This window comes from Pongo pygmaeus, chromosome 12, assembly GCF_028885625.2.
Source record: "Pongo pygmaeus isolate AG05252 chromosome 12, NHGRI_mPonPyg2-v2.0_pri, whole genome shotgun sequence".
In the NCBI taxonomy this organism is placed as follows: domain Eukaryota; kingdom Metazoa; phylum Chordata; class Mammalia; order Primates; family Hominidae; genus Pongo; species Pongo pygmaeus.
Window position 1 is genome coordinate 71,649,821 of NC_072385.2, and position 14,782 is coordinate 71,664,602.

General features: G+C 41.8%; 1 protein-coding gene across 7 annotated transcripts in view; it reads right to left on the reverse strand.

Moving 5' to 3' along the window:
* COMMD1 (copper metabolism domain containing 1) overlaps positions 1-14,782 on the reverse strand; it is a 246,976-nt gene that overhangs the window by 205,071 nt on the left and 27,123 nt on the right. The window contains exon 1 of one of the 7 annotated variants that reach the window (XM_063648683.1): positions 4,530-4,643. The exons of the other annotated variants lie outside the window; for them this stretch is intronic. The gene's annotated coding sequence lies outside the window, so the exon portion shown is untranslated. Of the gene's footprint in view, positions 1-4,529; positions 4,644-14,782 lie in introns of those variants that run through there. 7 annotated transcript variants of the gene reach the window in all.

A 14,782-nucleotide genomic window follows, 5' to 3' on the forward strand; every position in this document is an offset into this window, starting at 1 on the left:
CCAAGAGCCCCAAAGACACACACTACCTCAGTTAACTCAGCTTCAATTCCATGCCTATCAAGCAACTTTCCAACTATTATCTTAGTATTCCAGGTGACTTAACATTTAAAAAAGGTATCTTAGATGATGGATACAAACAATTCTGGTGGATAGGTGAGCTCAAACAACACACACACACACACACACACACACACACACACAAACCCTGTGGTTTATCCAGTAGTCTCTTAGAAGTCTCGTTATTTATTTTTTTTCTGAGACAGTCTTGTTCTGTCACCCAGGCTAGAGTGCAGTGGCATTATCTCGGCTCACTGCAACCTCCGCCTCACAGGTTCAAGAAATTCTCCTGCCTCAGCCACCGGAGTAGCTGAGATTACAGGCGCGTGCCACCACGCCTGGCTAATTTTTGTATTTTTAGTAGAGATGGGGTTTCACCATGTTGGCCAGGCTGGTCTCGGACTCCTGACCTCATGATCCGCCTGCCTCGGCCTCCCAAAGTGCTGGTATCACAGGCATGAGCCACCATGACTGGCCTTAGAAGTCTCTTTGGATCACTCTCTTAGAGACTAATCAGTTCTGGATGCCAGAGCAAAAGAGGTTTATAAAGTATCAATGCAGAATCCTGATCACTTTACAACTTCTGCCAACCAAAGACTGACTGTCCTGGCAGTCAGCTGGCTTCCCCCTCTCAGAGAATTTCTCCTTTTACTGAACCTCAATAGCAGTCACCTGGACTTTTCATAACATCTGGGCATAATTACACAAAAAAGGTTGTAGGGGAGGAAAAATATCTTTCCCTCCCCCCATCTTAGGTTTATGGCTGAGTCTCTTATGATAAAAAACAGGTGAACAAAAGAAAAGCATACTTTTTTTTTTTTTGAGACAGGGTCTGGCTCTGTCACCCAGGCTGGAGTTCAGTGGTACAATCACAGCTCACCATAGCCTTGTCCTCCCAGGCTCAGGTGATCCTCCCACCTTAGCCTCCAGAAAAGCTGAGACTACAGACATGCACCACCATACCCAACTAATTTTTTGTAAAGACCAGGTCTCATTATGTTGCTTAGGCTGGTCTTGAACTCCTGGGCTCAAGTGATCCTCCTGCCTTGGGCTCCCAAAGTGCTGGGATTACAGGTGTGAGCCAGTGCACCTGGCTTTACAAATTTAAGTTGTATATGACACAGGAGCTTTCATAACGAAGCGTAGATCTGAAGAAACAGTTGAACCTGAATATTGTTATGTTAGGTTTGATGGAGACAGGAGAGTCGTGGAGAAATATGACAGGGCAAAAAGAGTATGATATAATGGTAATAAACTAGGGGAAATTTATTAAGGCCCATTTGCTGAGACTCTTCTTGGTGTCCATGTGTCTTCAGAGTTAGAGATGTTTCTTTCTTCTAGGTATAAGAAGGGCACCTCTCTGTGAAAGTTGCAGATAGCAAGATGAAATTAACTTTTGCTAGACCCAGACAAAATAGAGCCGGGAACGCCCAAAGAAGAGGAGGCCAATGCTTGTCAGATAAGAACAGTTTCCAAGGACTTTCTAAAAGTCATTCTGTGTCCTTCACACATCTCCTGCTTTGATAAGGTTTATCACTAGACATTCTTTAGGACTGCAGTAATTCAAATAATTATTGAACTAGAAACAGTTATCTCGGACATGTAATTCAGATAAAATGTTTTCAGAAGAACACTTGCCCAGTAAGGGCATCTCCACCAATGAACTGATAACAACTCTGGCTTTGAACCTCTGGAACCAATGAACTCCATTCCTAAGCAGCTTATGTAAATCTCTTTTGCTAATAAAAGCTTCCCTTACCCTTCCCTCATGGAATGCACTGGTGGCTTGCCATTCTGTGCATTCCAGGTTATAATCCTTATTTCTACTCCTGAGTAAACCCAACATGTATAGACACAGTTTTCTCTAGTATCCTTTTCTTAAGATTGACACTTCAGATGAGGATCTTGGGACCTGCTTCAAGAGGTCAGAAAATCCTCCCAAGGTTTTTATGACCTGCTTCAGGGGACTAGGGCAGGAAAAGGTGTGAGAGACCTTACTGCTTTGGCTATTTTCTCAAATGCCTTCAGCCTAAAAAATATTCAAGGCTGGTTTATAGCTTATCACAACCAGTTACAAATTTATTTGTTCCTTCTCCATTCCCACTGCTTCACTTGACTGCCCTTAAAAATAAAAAAATATGTCAAGGTACAACATTTTGGGGTAGCATGTCCTGGATCCTATAAAGGTTGTATTCCTGAGAATGTCAATATGTGACAAATTCCTTTTCCAAAACTGAAAAATGTATGCTTAGTTCTTTAGGATACTGAAAATAGATATTAAATAGCTCCCTGGGCCGGGCACGGTGGTTCACACCTGTAATCCCAGCACTTTGGGAGGCCAAGGTGGGCGGATCGCTTGAGTCCAGGAGTTTGAGAAAAGCCTGGGCGATGAAGTGAAACCCTGTCTCTACTAAAAATACAAAAATTAGCCAGGCATGGTAGCACACGCCTGTAATCCCAGTTACTCAGATGGCTGAGGCATGAGAATTGCGAACTTAGGAGGTGGAGGTTGTAATGAGCCGAGATTGTACCACTGCACTCCAGGCTGGGCAACAGAGGGAAACTCTGTCTCAAAATAAATAAATAAATAAATAGCTCCCTGCTTTATATTGCTTACTTCTTATAGAATTTGTTAATTAAAAATTACAAAAGGTTACTATCACACTGGTCTTTAAGAAAAAAAAAACTGGCCAGGCACAGTGGCTAACACCTGTAATCCAAGTACTTCAGGAGGCTGAGGAGGGCAGATCACCTGAGGTCAGGAGTTTGAGACCAACCTGACCAATATGATGAAACTCCATCTCTACTAAAAAAATAAAAATTAGCCGGGCGTGGTGGCATGCGCCTGTAATCCCAGCTACTCAAGAGGCTGAGACAGGTAAATCACTTGAACCCAGGAGGCAGAAGTTGCAGTGAGCCATTGCACTCCAGCCTGGGCAACAAGAGTGAAACTCAGTCTCAAAACAAAACAAAACCTTCAGAAGGCCACTGTTTTGGACTAAGCTACTCCACTAGGTCTCAACAGACAACACTACAAATCCAAATGGAGTCACCCGGCCAGGCGCGGTGGCTCACGCCTGTAATCCCAGCACTTTGGGAGGCCGAGGCAGGTGGATCACGAGGTCAGGAGATCGAGACCATCCTGGCTAACATGGTGAAATCCCGTCTACTAAAAATACAAAAAAAATTAGCCAGGCATGGTGGCGGGCACCTGTAGTCCCAGCTACTCGCAAGGCTGAGGCAGGAGAATGGCGTGAACCCGGGAGGTGGAGCGTGCAGTGAGCCGAGATCGTGCCACTGCACTCAAGCCTGGGTGACAGAGCCAGACTCCTTTTAAAAAACAAACGAACAAACAAAAAATGGAGTCACCCACACTAAAGTTCACATCACCACTACTAAAACTAAGTTGTTATCTGACCTTGTAAGGAATGAGGACAGAGCCATAACAGCCAATTTCCCCAAAAGGCCAGTTACAGTCTTCAATTAGCATGAGAATGAGGTTTCCTTTGCTTCAATCCTTACACAAAAAAGGTAGCCTGAAGTAACCTGATGTTAAGTAGTCAGTTATTTTTCTATTGTTCTATCTCCCCATCACTGCCTTACAAGGAAAGTAACTTTTTGAAATGACCAATCTGCATTTTATTTTTTGTTTCTGCTTTATTCAACCCTTTCTGCCTATAAAACCAACCACCTCTGCTCAATTCATGGGAACATTCATTCTATTTTATTGAATGAAGTGTTGCCCAATTTTAGAGTTGCAAATACACAATTGAGATTGTTAAACCAAAAGTGATTGAGGCAGGTCTCAATAGATTACAGGTTTATTTAGCCAAGGCTGAGGATGTGCCCAAGGGAAAAACAAATCACAGCGGCACCTGTGGCCTATACTTTTTCCAAAGGAGGTCTCGTGAACTTTGGTATTTAAAGAGGAAAGAGCAAGCAGGAGGGGGGAATAAAAAGAAGAACAGGTAGGCAGTGAGGCAGATGGTTACATTCTTGTGAAGCTCCAATTAGCCTCAGAAAAATCTATATTTTACATGAGAAAAGAGGAAGTAAAGGAAAAAGCCAACTTTGTATTGTCTCAAGCTCAGTAAATTGACATTTTACATAAGATAAAGTAAACATGAAAAGAGAGTAGAAGAAATGAGGCTATGACATGGGGTTGTGATATTATAGCTATCGATTTGGCAACAAAAGGAAAATTGTATTGATGCCTCAGATCCCAAGTTTAACTTTCCCTTTTGCACAGTGAGTTTGGGGTTCCAAGATTCTATTTTTCTTAAGATCTTTAAACCAAATTAGTTGTAATTTTGTCTTTTGACAGATTATCATCACTGTGTCTGAAAGTATATTCCACTGTAGCCGGATATGGCTCTCAAAGACAAATAACTAAAATCTAACCTTATAAAGGGGACAGTCTTACTTGCACACTATTTACACAAATTAATATGTTTAATTTAAAAAACACTAACTTGCCAGGCGCAGTGGCTCACGCCTGTAATCCCAACACTTCAGGAGGCCGAGGCAGGCAGATCACGAGGTCAGGAGATGGAGACCATTCTGGCTAACATGGTGAAACCCCGTCTCTACTAAAAAATACAAAAAATTAGCCAGGCGTGGTGGCAGGGACCTGTAGTCCCAGCTACTCAGGAGGCTGAGGCAGGAGAATGGCATGAACCCAGGAGGCAGAGGTTGCAATGAGCTGAGATCGTGCCACAGCACTCCAGCCTGGGTAAGAGAGCAAGACTCCGTCTCAAAAACAGAAAACAAACAAAAAAAAAACACTAACTCTGCAATTGGCATCACCTTTAAGCTGTCCAGGACTCTTGTAATATATTGTCAGTGGATCTAAATACACGTCCCTAATGTAAATAATTTTCCTGAAAGAATAATGTAACTAACACTTTACCACATAGCAAGATTTTAAAATAGTAATACTGAGAAAAGAAAATAACTTTGAGGAATGTGAGTCCTTTTAAATTATGAGACCCAGAGAGACATTAAAATGAGACAGCAAGCAAGTCCTACTGTTAAGGACAAACTGCCCCAAGAAAGCTTCTTGGTGCTGCCCACCCTTCCCCCAAGCCTCTTTACATTTCTAAGCCCTTGTCTAGGCTCCACAGTAAAGCCAGCAGACTTCACTTATCAGACCTTGCTGCGATAAGCAAACCCCAATTACAAACCATCCAGACCCCACAGGGGGAGGTCATAGGAAGCATAAACAAACTTTACCTACACCCTCCTGTAATAAATGTCACAAGGTGATATGTGGCAAAATTAACCGGCAAACAACCCCAGGATGCAGCCATACCAAAGAACTCCCTCAAACTCCCCTCACCAATATAAACCCCTCATTCCATAAGCTTGGTGCTGCCTCCTCTGTCTGTGATGGAGCAGCCGGCAGGTTAGTAAACTTCCTCGCCTGACCTCAGGTCTCTCTCTCGTCCTTTCTCTCTGCTAACCTTACATTATGGTGCCGAAACCCAGGAAGCAGATAGACTCTGGCCGGGACTCACTCTCACTCTCTCTCTCACTCTCTCTCTCTCTCGCTCTCCCCCTCCCTCCCTCCCCTAACACCCCTCTCCCTGCCAATCTCCCTTTCCCCAAACCTGCCAAAGACCCAGAGAATCTCCTAGACTCTCCCATTGCTGGCGACTTCATCCACCATCAACGCCTCCACCAGGGTGAGTGAAGAGACTGTTGCCTTGCCCCCGAACCCTTGACCATCTGTCTCTCCATTTCCAAAAGACCCAGCACTGGGCCAAGGGCTTCCTCCGGCCTCCGGGCCTCTGGTTCCTCTGTTTCAGGGACGCCTGACACAGCAGTTACCTCCTCTATTCCAGACAAGTTCCACGGGAAAGGGGACGCCCTCTCCCGTAGTCTTCGTCGCCGACAGTCTCTTCTTCCTCTACCCGCCGCTCCTCCATTCCGTGATCTCAATGCTCTCGGCCTCCGTTCAGAGATCTGTTCTAAGAGGCTTATCTTTCACTGCAATACTGCATGGCCCCAATACCAATTGGACAATGGCTCCCAATAGCCTGAAACAGGACTTTACAACTTTTGCCACCACAATAGGAAATGGTCTGAGATTCCTTATGTTCAGGCTTTCTTCACTCACTGTAACTGCCCTTCCCTCTGTCAGTCCAGTTCTACTTTCCAAATTCTCCTCACCCGCTCCAAACCAGACTCACCTCCTGCTCCCCTCACCCCAACAGCCCTAGCCGACGACTTCTCCTCCTTTGATCTGGCCCATTTCTCCCCTCCTCAACAACATCCTAATCCTCCGCCAAACAACATGACCCCCCACCATATGCCTCTGCTCCAGCTCTACCTCTCTCTTCCCCCCTCTCCAACCATCCCACCTCCGACTCTGAGTCCTCCCTATCACCACCCCTTACTCGTTCTCAAGCCCAACACGCCCAGCAGCCCACTCCCTTGCTTCCTCCCATTTTTCTCCTGTCCACTTCTCACTCAGAGAGAGATTCTATATAGTTGGCTAAGGAAATCAGAAATTTAATCAAACCTTACCAGGGTTAAGGGTGGGTGGCTCCATACGGTCTCCTCACCTGTAAGTAAACCCACCCGAAACGCTGCAGAGTGACATGGTTTGGCAGCTACACTGAAACAGTTCATGCTTCACACTATTCAAGAAATTCTCTTTCTAGACTGGGCATTGTGGCTCACACCTGTAATCCCAGCACTTTGGAAGGCCATGGCGGGTGGATGGCTTGAGCACATGAGTTCAAGACCAGCCTGGGCAACATGGCGAAACCCCATCTCTACAAAAAATAAAAAAATTCACTGGGTGCGCTGGTGCACATCTGTTGTCTCAACTGCTCAGGAGGCTGAGGTGGGAAGATGGCTTGAGCCTGGGAGGAGGAAGTTGCAATGAGCCCAGATCACGCCACACAGCACTCCAGCCTGGGCAATAGAGCCAGACCTTGCCTCAAAACAAAAAACAAACAAACAAAAAAATCTCTTTCTAAATATAAATCTGAGTTTATGTCACTTGCCCAATTAACACTTTTTCACTGGCTCCCTGCTCACCACAAAATAAAGCCCAAATGTGTCAGCATTCTTGACTATCAGGTCCCCTTTATCATCTTATCTCACATGGTTCACAGTGACCTTGATATCCTTCAACTCAACACAGATTTCTATACTTGCATGTCTTAATGTTGTTCTTCCTATATAGAACCCCTTATTCTGTTTGTGGAAATATTTCCTACTCCTAACTTAAAAGCTGTTATATTCTAGTAACTGTTAAATCCTATTACAACTCATTCATTAGGCTTTTATTTTGCTTTCAATTCTCATCATTTAGCTAGATGTTCATCTCTTGTAGTATTCCTTGAGAAATACACAGTGTTTTCCTCATCTCTATATTCCCCTCAATACTTAGCACAATACTTTGCACATAGTTTAATGTATATAGGAATGAATTAAGCACTATTTATCACCTGACTAAAAGGAATACAATTCTGCATCATCTATCATTTAGTTTACCCACCTAGACAGAAGAAAATTAATGACTACACCTAATCTAATGAAATATTAAAGGTTTATAATTTAATAATTTAAAAATCTTGATAGATATCCCATAAAAAGTAGCAGTTTCTGTTTTTGAGTCCACTAATTAAGTAAGCTTCCAAATCTTCATCCTCCAAATGCCTGAAAGAACAGCTTAGTATCTGCTTCAGCAAAATCTCTTGAGGCTAGATATCTTGAAAGCAATTTGCTGCCTTCCACATTACCCAAGTCTAATTACAGAATATTACATTAGGATTATATTAAATTACACTGTTATTCAACAAAAAGATCTACAATTTTAGTCACTCCAGAACAAATTTACATGCTAACCCAGAAACCATGTAAAGCAAAGTCAATGGTGGTTCTATGAATAATCAACTTAATTGTCTTCCTCCAAACAGATGTGTGTCCCCCTTTCTTATCTTTCTCCTAAATACTGGATATACAATCTTTGGCCAGAAGCCTGTATTGGGTCTTTTAAAGTAATTACAACTAATAGTATCTGTGGCATTACTTCACATTTGTCTATTTTAATCAATTTCATCTTGCATAAAGTTACATGAGGGGAAAGAACAAAACCTCGCAAATTTTTATAGTAAAACTGCCACAATCCTAGGCCGGGCATAGTGGCTCACACCTGTAATCCCAGCACTTTAAGAGGCCGAGGCGGGTGGATCACCTGAGGTCAGGAGTTTGAGACCAGTCTGGCCAACATGGTGAAACCCATCCCTACTAAAAATACAAAATTAGCCGGGCATAGTGGCTCATGCCTATAATCCCAGCTACTTGGGAGGCTGAGGCAGGAGAATCGCTTGAACCCAGGAGGCAGAGGTTGCAGTGAGCCAATATCGTGCCATTGAATTCCAGCCTGGGCAACAAAAGTGAAACTCCATCTCAAAACAAACAAACAAACAAAAAAACTGCCACAATCCTATAAAAATAGGATGGAAGCACAATCTTCAAAACCAGATTAACAAGGTAAAAGTCCGCTTTTAGGGTAAATCTTTAGAATTTTCCCTGCGTTGGCCCAGATTTCTCCAAAACATAATTCCACATCACAGTTAAATGCCAAAAATCACCAAATTTTCTAATATCATAACACAAAACATTATAAAACCAAGACCTACTCATTTTCTGTACTAAAAGGGCTATAACACTAGTTATTTTCTACAATTTTTCTTGTATAGTCTGTTACTATAATAAAATGGTAACAAATACATTCAAATCCAAAATAGTCTACAGAATACATCGAAGGAAAAACAGTCTTCTTACCGGTGGTCCTGGAAAAAAAATTTAAATAAAGAACAAGAATAACTGTAAAGTTAAATAATAGTTTAAAAAACCAGTCTTCCAGTTTGCACCTCTAAGAAACACAATGGCTGTTTCTTAGAGATCAAGGTTGTTTTTTGTTTAATCATGCAAACAGGCAGTTAAAGAAAGGTGAAAGCAAACTGTCAATCACCATTCCCCCAAAGTAATACTGGGTTGGGCTGGGCGCAGTGGCTCATGCCTGTAATCCCAGCACTTTGGGAGGCTGAGGCGGGCGGATCACAAGGTTAGGAGATTGAGACCATCCTGGCTAACACAGTGAAACCCCATCTCTACCAAAAATACAAAAAATTAGCCGGGCGTGGTGGCAGGCGCCTGTAGTTCCAGCTACTCGGGAGGCTGAGGCAGGAGAATGGCGTGAACCCGGAAGGCGGAGCTTGCAGTGAGCAGAAATCGTGCCACTGCACTCCAGCCTCGGCGACAGAGCAAGACTCCGTCTCAAAAAAACAAAAACAAAAACAAAATAATACTGGGTTGGTCTAGTTCTCAGAAACAATGACCAACAGTATATATTCAGATTCAATATTCAATATTTCTCTGTAAATGACTAAACCCAAGAATTTAACACATTTTAAATGGTTACAAATGTTTACTTCTACTGTATTATGATTGAAGATAAAAAATATATTTTTTAGGCCAGGCATGTTGGCTCACACCTGCAATCCCAGCATTTTGGGAGGCCAAGATGGGTGGATTTCTTGAGGTCAGGAGTTCGAGATCAGCCTGGCCAATATGATAAAACCTTGTCTCTACTAAAAATACAAAACTTAGCCAGGCACGCACCTGTAGAACCAGCTACTCAGGAGGCTGAGGCAGGAGAATCATTTGAACCTGGGAGGTGAAGGTTGCAGTGAGCCGAGATCCCACCTCTGTACTCCAGCCTCAGTGACAGAGTAAGGCTCTGTCTCAAAAAGAAAAAAAATATATATATACACACACACACACACACATACACATATATATACACACACACACGTATATGTATATATATACACATATGTATATATACACACACACACACACATTTTTATATATATAAAAACATATATATCTCCAGGATTTTCTCTAGTAAAAATCTTTAAGGGTTAGGATTCCCTCTGCACTCACTGGAAAATCAAAACAGATTTGGATCCACTGTCAAGTGGCTATTTATGACACAAGCAGAGCACTAAATGTTCAAGATGCTTCTAAGTTACACCCTTTAGTACTAGAAGCTCATTGTTACTGGCTTTTATTCTGCCAGGTTACTTTTACCCAGTAACTAACTTACCATCTCAGTTCTCATCATTTTGAATAGGAATCCTTTCTTCATCAGCAAGGGGAAAAAATAACCCATAATGAAGCACCACATATATTTCCTCCTATTAAACACTCCAAGCAACACCTCAGCCTTTAACTTCATGGGGAAAGAATTTAGCCTTTTCTAGAGGAAGACTTTTGGCCAGCTCAGAAACCTAAGTGTGGGAGAGTCTCCAGAAGTAATTACCAAGTTTAAAAAAAAAAAAGTATGTTCTTTCTTTCCCTCTTTATTTTTAGAACTCTCTCTGTAGTACTGTTGATGGTCCATAGAACCTTCTCTTGGGAAAGAGTACTTGATTAGCATAGTATCCACCTTCATTGTACAAATTAACATTTTTGTGTAAAAAAAAATTACTGCTCAAGAATCAGAATTACTTAGAGGTCATCTCTTATAACCATAGCTCTACTACCAGCTGAAATTCATAGGTCTAAACAGGAGAATAATTCCTGAGCCTGTGGAAATTTAAATGACATAATGATAAAGAAAAAGAGAAAAGACAGAAAAATACTGCACTAGCTGTACTAGATCTTTTTCAAGTGATCCTCCTGCACATCCTCAACCTCTGGGGCTCAAGTGATCCTTGGCCTCCTGCCTCCTGAGTGGCTGGGACCACAGACATGGGCTAGTATGCCTGGCTTATTTTTTTATTTTTTTGTAGATACAGGGTCTCCCTATGTTGCCCAGGCTGGTCTCAAACTCCTGGCCTCAAGCAATCCTCCCACCTCAGCCTCCCAAAGTGCTGGGATTATAGGCATGCGTCATTGCACCCAGTCTGTACTAGACCTTTAAAGAACTATTGGAGAAGCTGTAAAAGATGAGACAAACAATAGCAGAGGTATACAACTTAGGGAGAAAATTTTCAAATGTATTTAATTATGTGCTATGCAGATTTAAAGCAAAACAATTCTCTGTTATAAAGGCATTTAAAAGAAGCAAAACTCAGGGCACCAGTTCCTACTTCACAATCTATTTGTAAGGACAAAGCAGAGCCAAATTAAACTATATGAAACTTGTCAAATCAACCTGTCTGTGAATAGATAAAAACTGGTTCTCTACTCAATGAAAAAAAAAAAAAATGCGATGAAGCCTGGTCGACATGGCAAAACCCTGTCTCTACAAAAAAAAAAAATACAAAAATTAGTTAGGTGTGGTAGTGCATGCCTGTAGTCTCAGCTACTTGAGAGGCTGAGGTGGGAGGATCGCTTGAGCCCGGGCGGCAGAGGCTGCAGTGAGCTGCGATGGCATCACCACACTCCAGCCTGGGAGACTGAACAAGACCCTGCCTCAAAAAAAAAAAAGAAAAAGAGGCCGAGGGCAGGCACGGTGGCTCCCGCCTGTAATCCCAGCACTTTGGGAGGCCGAGGCAGGCAGATCACCTGAGCTTGGGAGTTCGAGACCAGCCTGAAGCAACATGGAGAAACCCTGTCTCTACTAAAAATCCAAAATTAGCTGGGCATGGTGGCGCATGCCTGTAATCCCAGCTACACGGGAGGCTGAGGCAGGAGAATCGCTTGAACCCGAGAGGCAGAGGTTGCGGTGAACCAAGATCACACCATTGCACTCCAGCCTGGGCAACAAGAGCAAAACTCTATCTCAAAAGAAAAAAAAAAGTTAATCTTACAAATAAAGCACAGGTAACAGAAAACAACTCCAAATTTAGAAAATTATTGTTTTAAACATTTACTTGAAACATAAATTTTTGTCAAAGATGAACCATGTAACAGAAGTCCAAATTTATAAAAACTGCATTCTAAATTAAGATAAAGCTAAAAATGTGGGTGTTTTATTAAGACCAAAAAAAGTGATTTTTTTTCATATTTCTGCAGTTTAAGGATCCACTCCACCAGATTGCATCATTTATACCTTTCTCGTGGCATTTATCATATATAAGATAGGGACAGTGACATTTAACTTGTGTATAGAGCAAGGTCCAGCATATTAGGGGTTTAGTATGTATTTAATAGGTAAATCAAAGATAAACATTTCCTTTAAAATCTCCTTACCCAGCCACTCCTTTAACCCAAGTCAAGTTTCCAGGCCCAGAATAGCTGCTTTGAGAAAAGGAAAACCAAAAATAGATTAATTAAATGGGTTTTGCCCTAAACTAAGAAAAAAGATTTACAGGACATTTGGCCTCATTACAGGTCACCTGAGTCTATTAAAATACTCTACAAATCCCAGCTCGGTAATCCGCAATTGCTGCTTTATCATATGATGTCCAGTGATATAAAAAAGTAACATCAGTCATTTGTCTGTTCTTCAGAGAATGAATAATATGTCTCATGTGTTACCATCTAAAGTCTCAAAAATGTTCAGTGAAATTAGCAAAACTTAGTTGCTTAAAAACTAGACAACTAAAAGGAATATATTTATAGAACTTTAAATTTTCCAGAAAATGGTATTTCTAAATTAAAAATATCAAGTCAAATATTTAGACATCTTTTTGGATAATAAATTTTTATTGTTGAGTAGCCAACTTTTGAGCATTTTCTGAACTAGAAACATTCCAGAGAAAGAACATTTCAACATGATGTTGCTTCTAGCATATTTTTGTCAGTACATTGGCAAGCCAATATTCCACTGCCACCTACAGTAGAAAAACAGAATTACTGCTTATAGTTACGGATGTAGACAATACAAATGAAAACTAAAAGTATGACCTAAGAAGTCAAAAGTTACCAGTCTCTTCTGTTTCCTAATATAAACACTTTAAGACTGTATATTTTACATCCATTATTTTATAGTCAAGTTAACTTCTTATTAACATACGTTATCCAAAATGTATAAGCGAGGCCGGGCGCAGTGGCTCACGCCTGTAATCCCAGCACTTTGGGAGGCCGAGGCGGGCGGATCACAAGGAGAGGAGATCAAGACCATCCTGGCTAACACGGTGAAACCCCGTCTCTACTAAAAATGCAAAAACAAAATTAGCCGGGCATGATGGTGGGAGCCTGTAGTCCCAGCTACTCCGCAGGCTGAGGCGGAAGAATAGCGTGAACCAGGGAGGCAGAGCTTGCAGTGAGCCAAGATCACGCCACTATAGTCCAACCTGGGAGACACAGCTAGACTCCATCTCAAAAAAAAAAAAAGTATGAGAGAAGTTTCTTCTTAAATTCACTCTAAAATATCAAAAAGGTAATACATGATAATATTAATACCACTCATTAATAATGCCATTCTTTGATTTTAAAAAACTCATCACTAACGCATAGTGAACTTCAACCATTTTGTAAACTTGATACCAAATACACTTTTTTTTTTTTTTTTGAGCTGGAATCTGGCTCTGTCTCCCAGGCTGGAGTACAGTGGCACAATCTCGGCTCACTGCAACCTCCGCCTCCCGGGTTCAAGCGATTCTCCTGCCTCAGCCTCCCCAGTAACTGGGATTACAGGTGCATGCTACCATACCTGGCTAATTTTTTTTGTAGTCTTAGTAGAGATGGGGTTTCATCATGTTGGCCAGGCTGGTCTCAAACTCCTGACCTCAAGTGATCCACCCACCTCGGCCTCCAAAAGTGCTGGGATCACAGGCATGAGCCTTTGTGCCCAGCCCCAAATGCACTTCTAAGCTTCTGTTTTTATTGCAAATGCTTTCTATAAAAATTTCCCAGGTATTTAGCAAGCAGGATCAAATTATGCTTTTAAAATAATACACACTACAATATGCAAAACATCAAACTACTGGAATATTTAAAATATAAAGAGGTATATTCCTCTGTAGGCATTTAACTTCTTCACAATTTACATCACACCCCAAAATGTCTTAGCAATAAAATGTTTGTCAAAAGCCTCCAAAAAGAGCTTCGAGTGCTGGGTACAAATGGACTAAATTCCTAATACTACATTCCTAATACTGCATTTTAAAATCACAGTTGAGACGACTAAATTTTTAAAAAGCTAAATACAGGCCAGACATGGTGGCTTATGCCTGTAATCCCAGCACTTTGGGTGGCCGAGGTGGATAGATCACTTGAGCCCAAGAATTCAAAACCAGCCTGGACAACATAGGGAGACCCTGTCGCTAAAAAAAAAAAAAAAAAAATTTAAAAATTAGCCGGGCATGTTGGCACACACCTGTAGTCCCAGCTACTCAGGAGGCTGAAGTAGGAAGATCACTTGAGCCCCAGAAGTCAAGGCTGCAGTGAGCTATGATCACGCCACTGCACTCCAGCCTGGTCAACAGAGCTTGACCTTATCTTTAATAAATAAAATTTAAAAAGCAAAATGCAGAAAGTTATGTACAGTATACTCCACCTTGTGTCTGAAAGAAAGAAAAGGTTGTTGGCTAAACATAGTAGTATATTGTTCTTATGAGAAGATAACTCTTGAAAATTTAAAACATGATTAAATGAAAAATTCAATTAAAAGGCCAGAAGAGGCCAGGTGTGGTGGCTCAGGCTTGTAATCCCAGCACTTTGGGATGCCAAGGCAGGAAGATCACTTGAGTCCAGGAGTTTGAGACCAGCCTGGGCAACATGGTGAAACCCGTCTCTACAAAGAAATACAAAACATTTAGCCAGGTGTGGTGCCACACACCTGTAGATCCAGCTACTCAGGAGGTTCAGG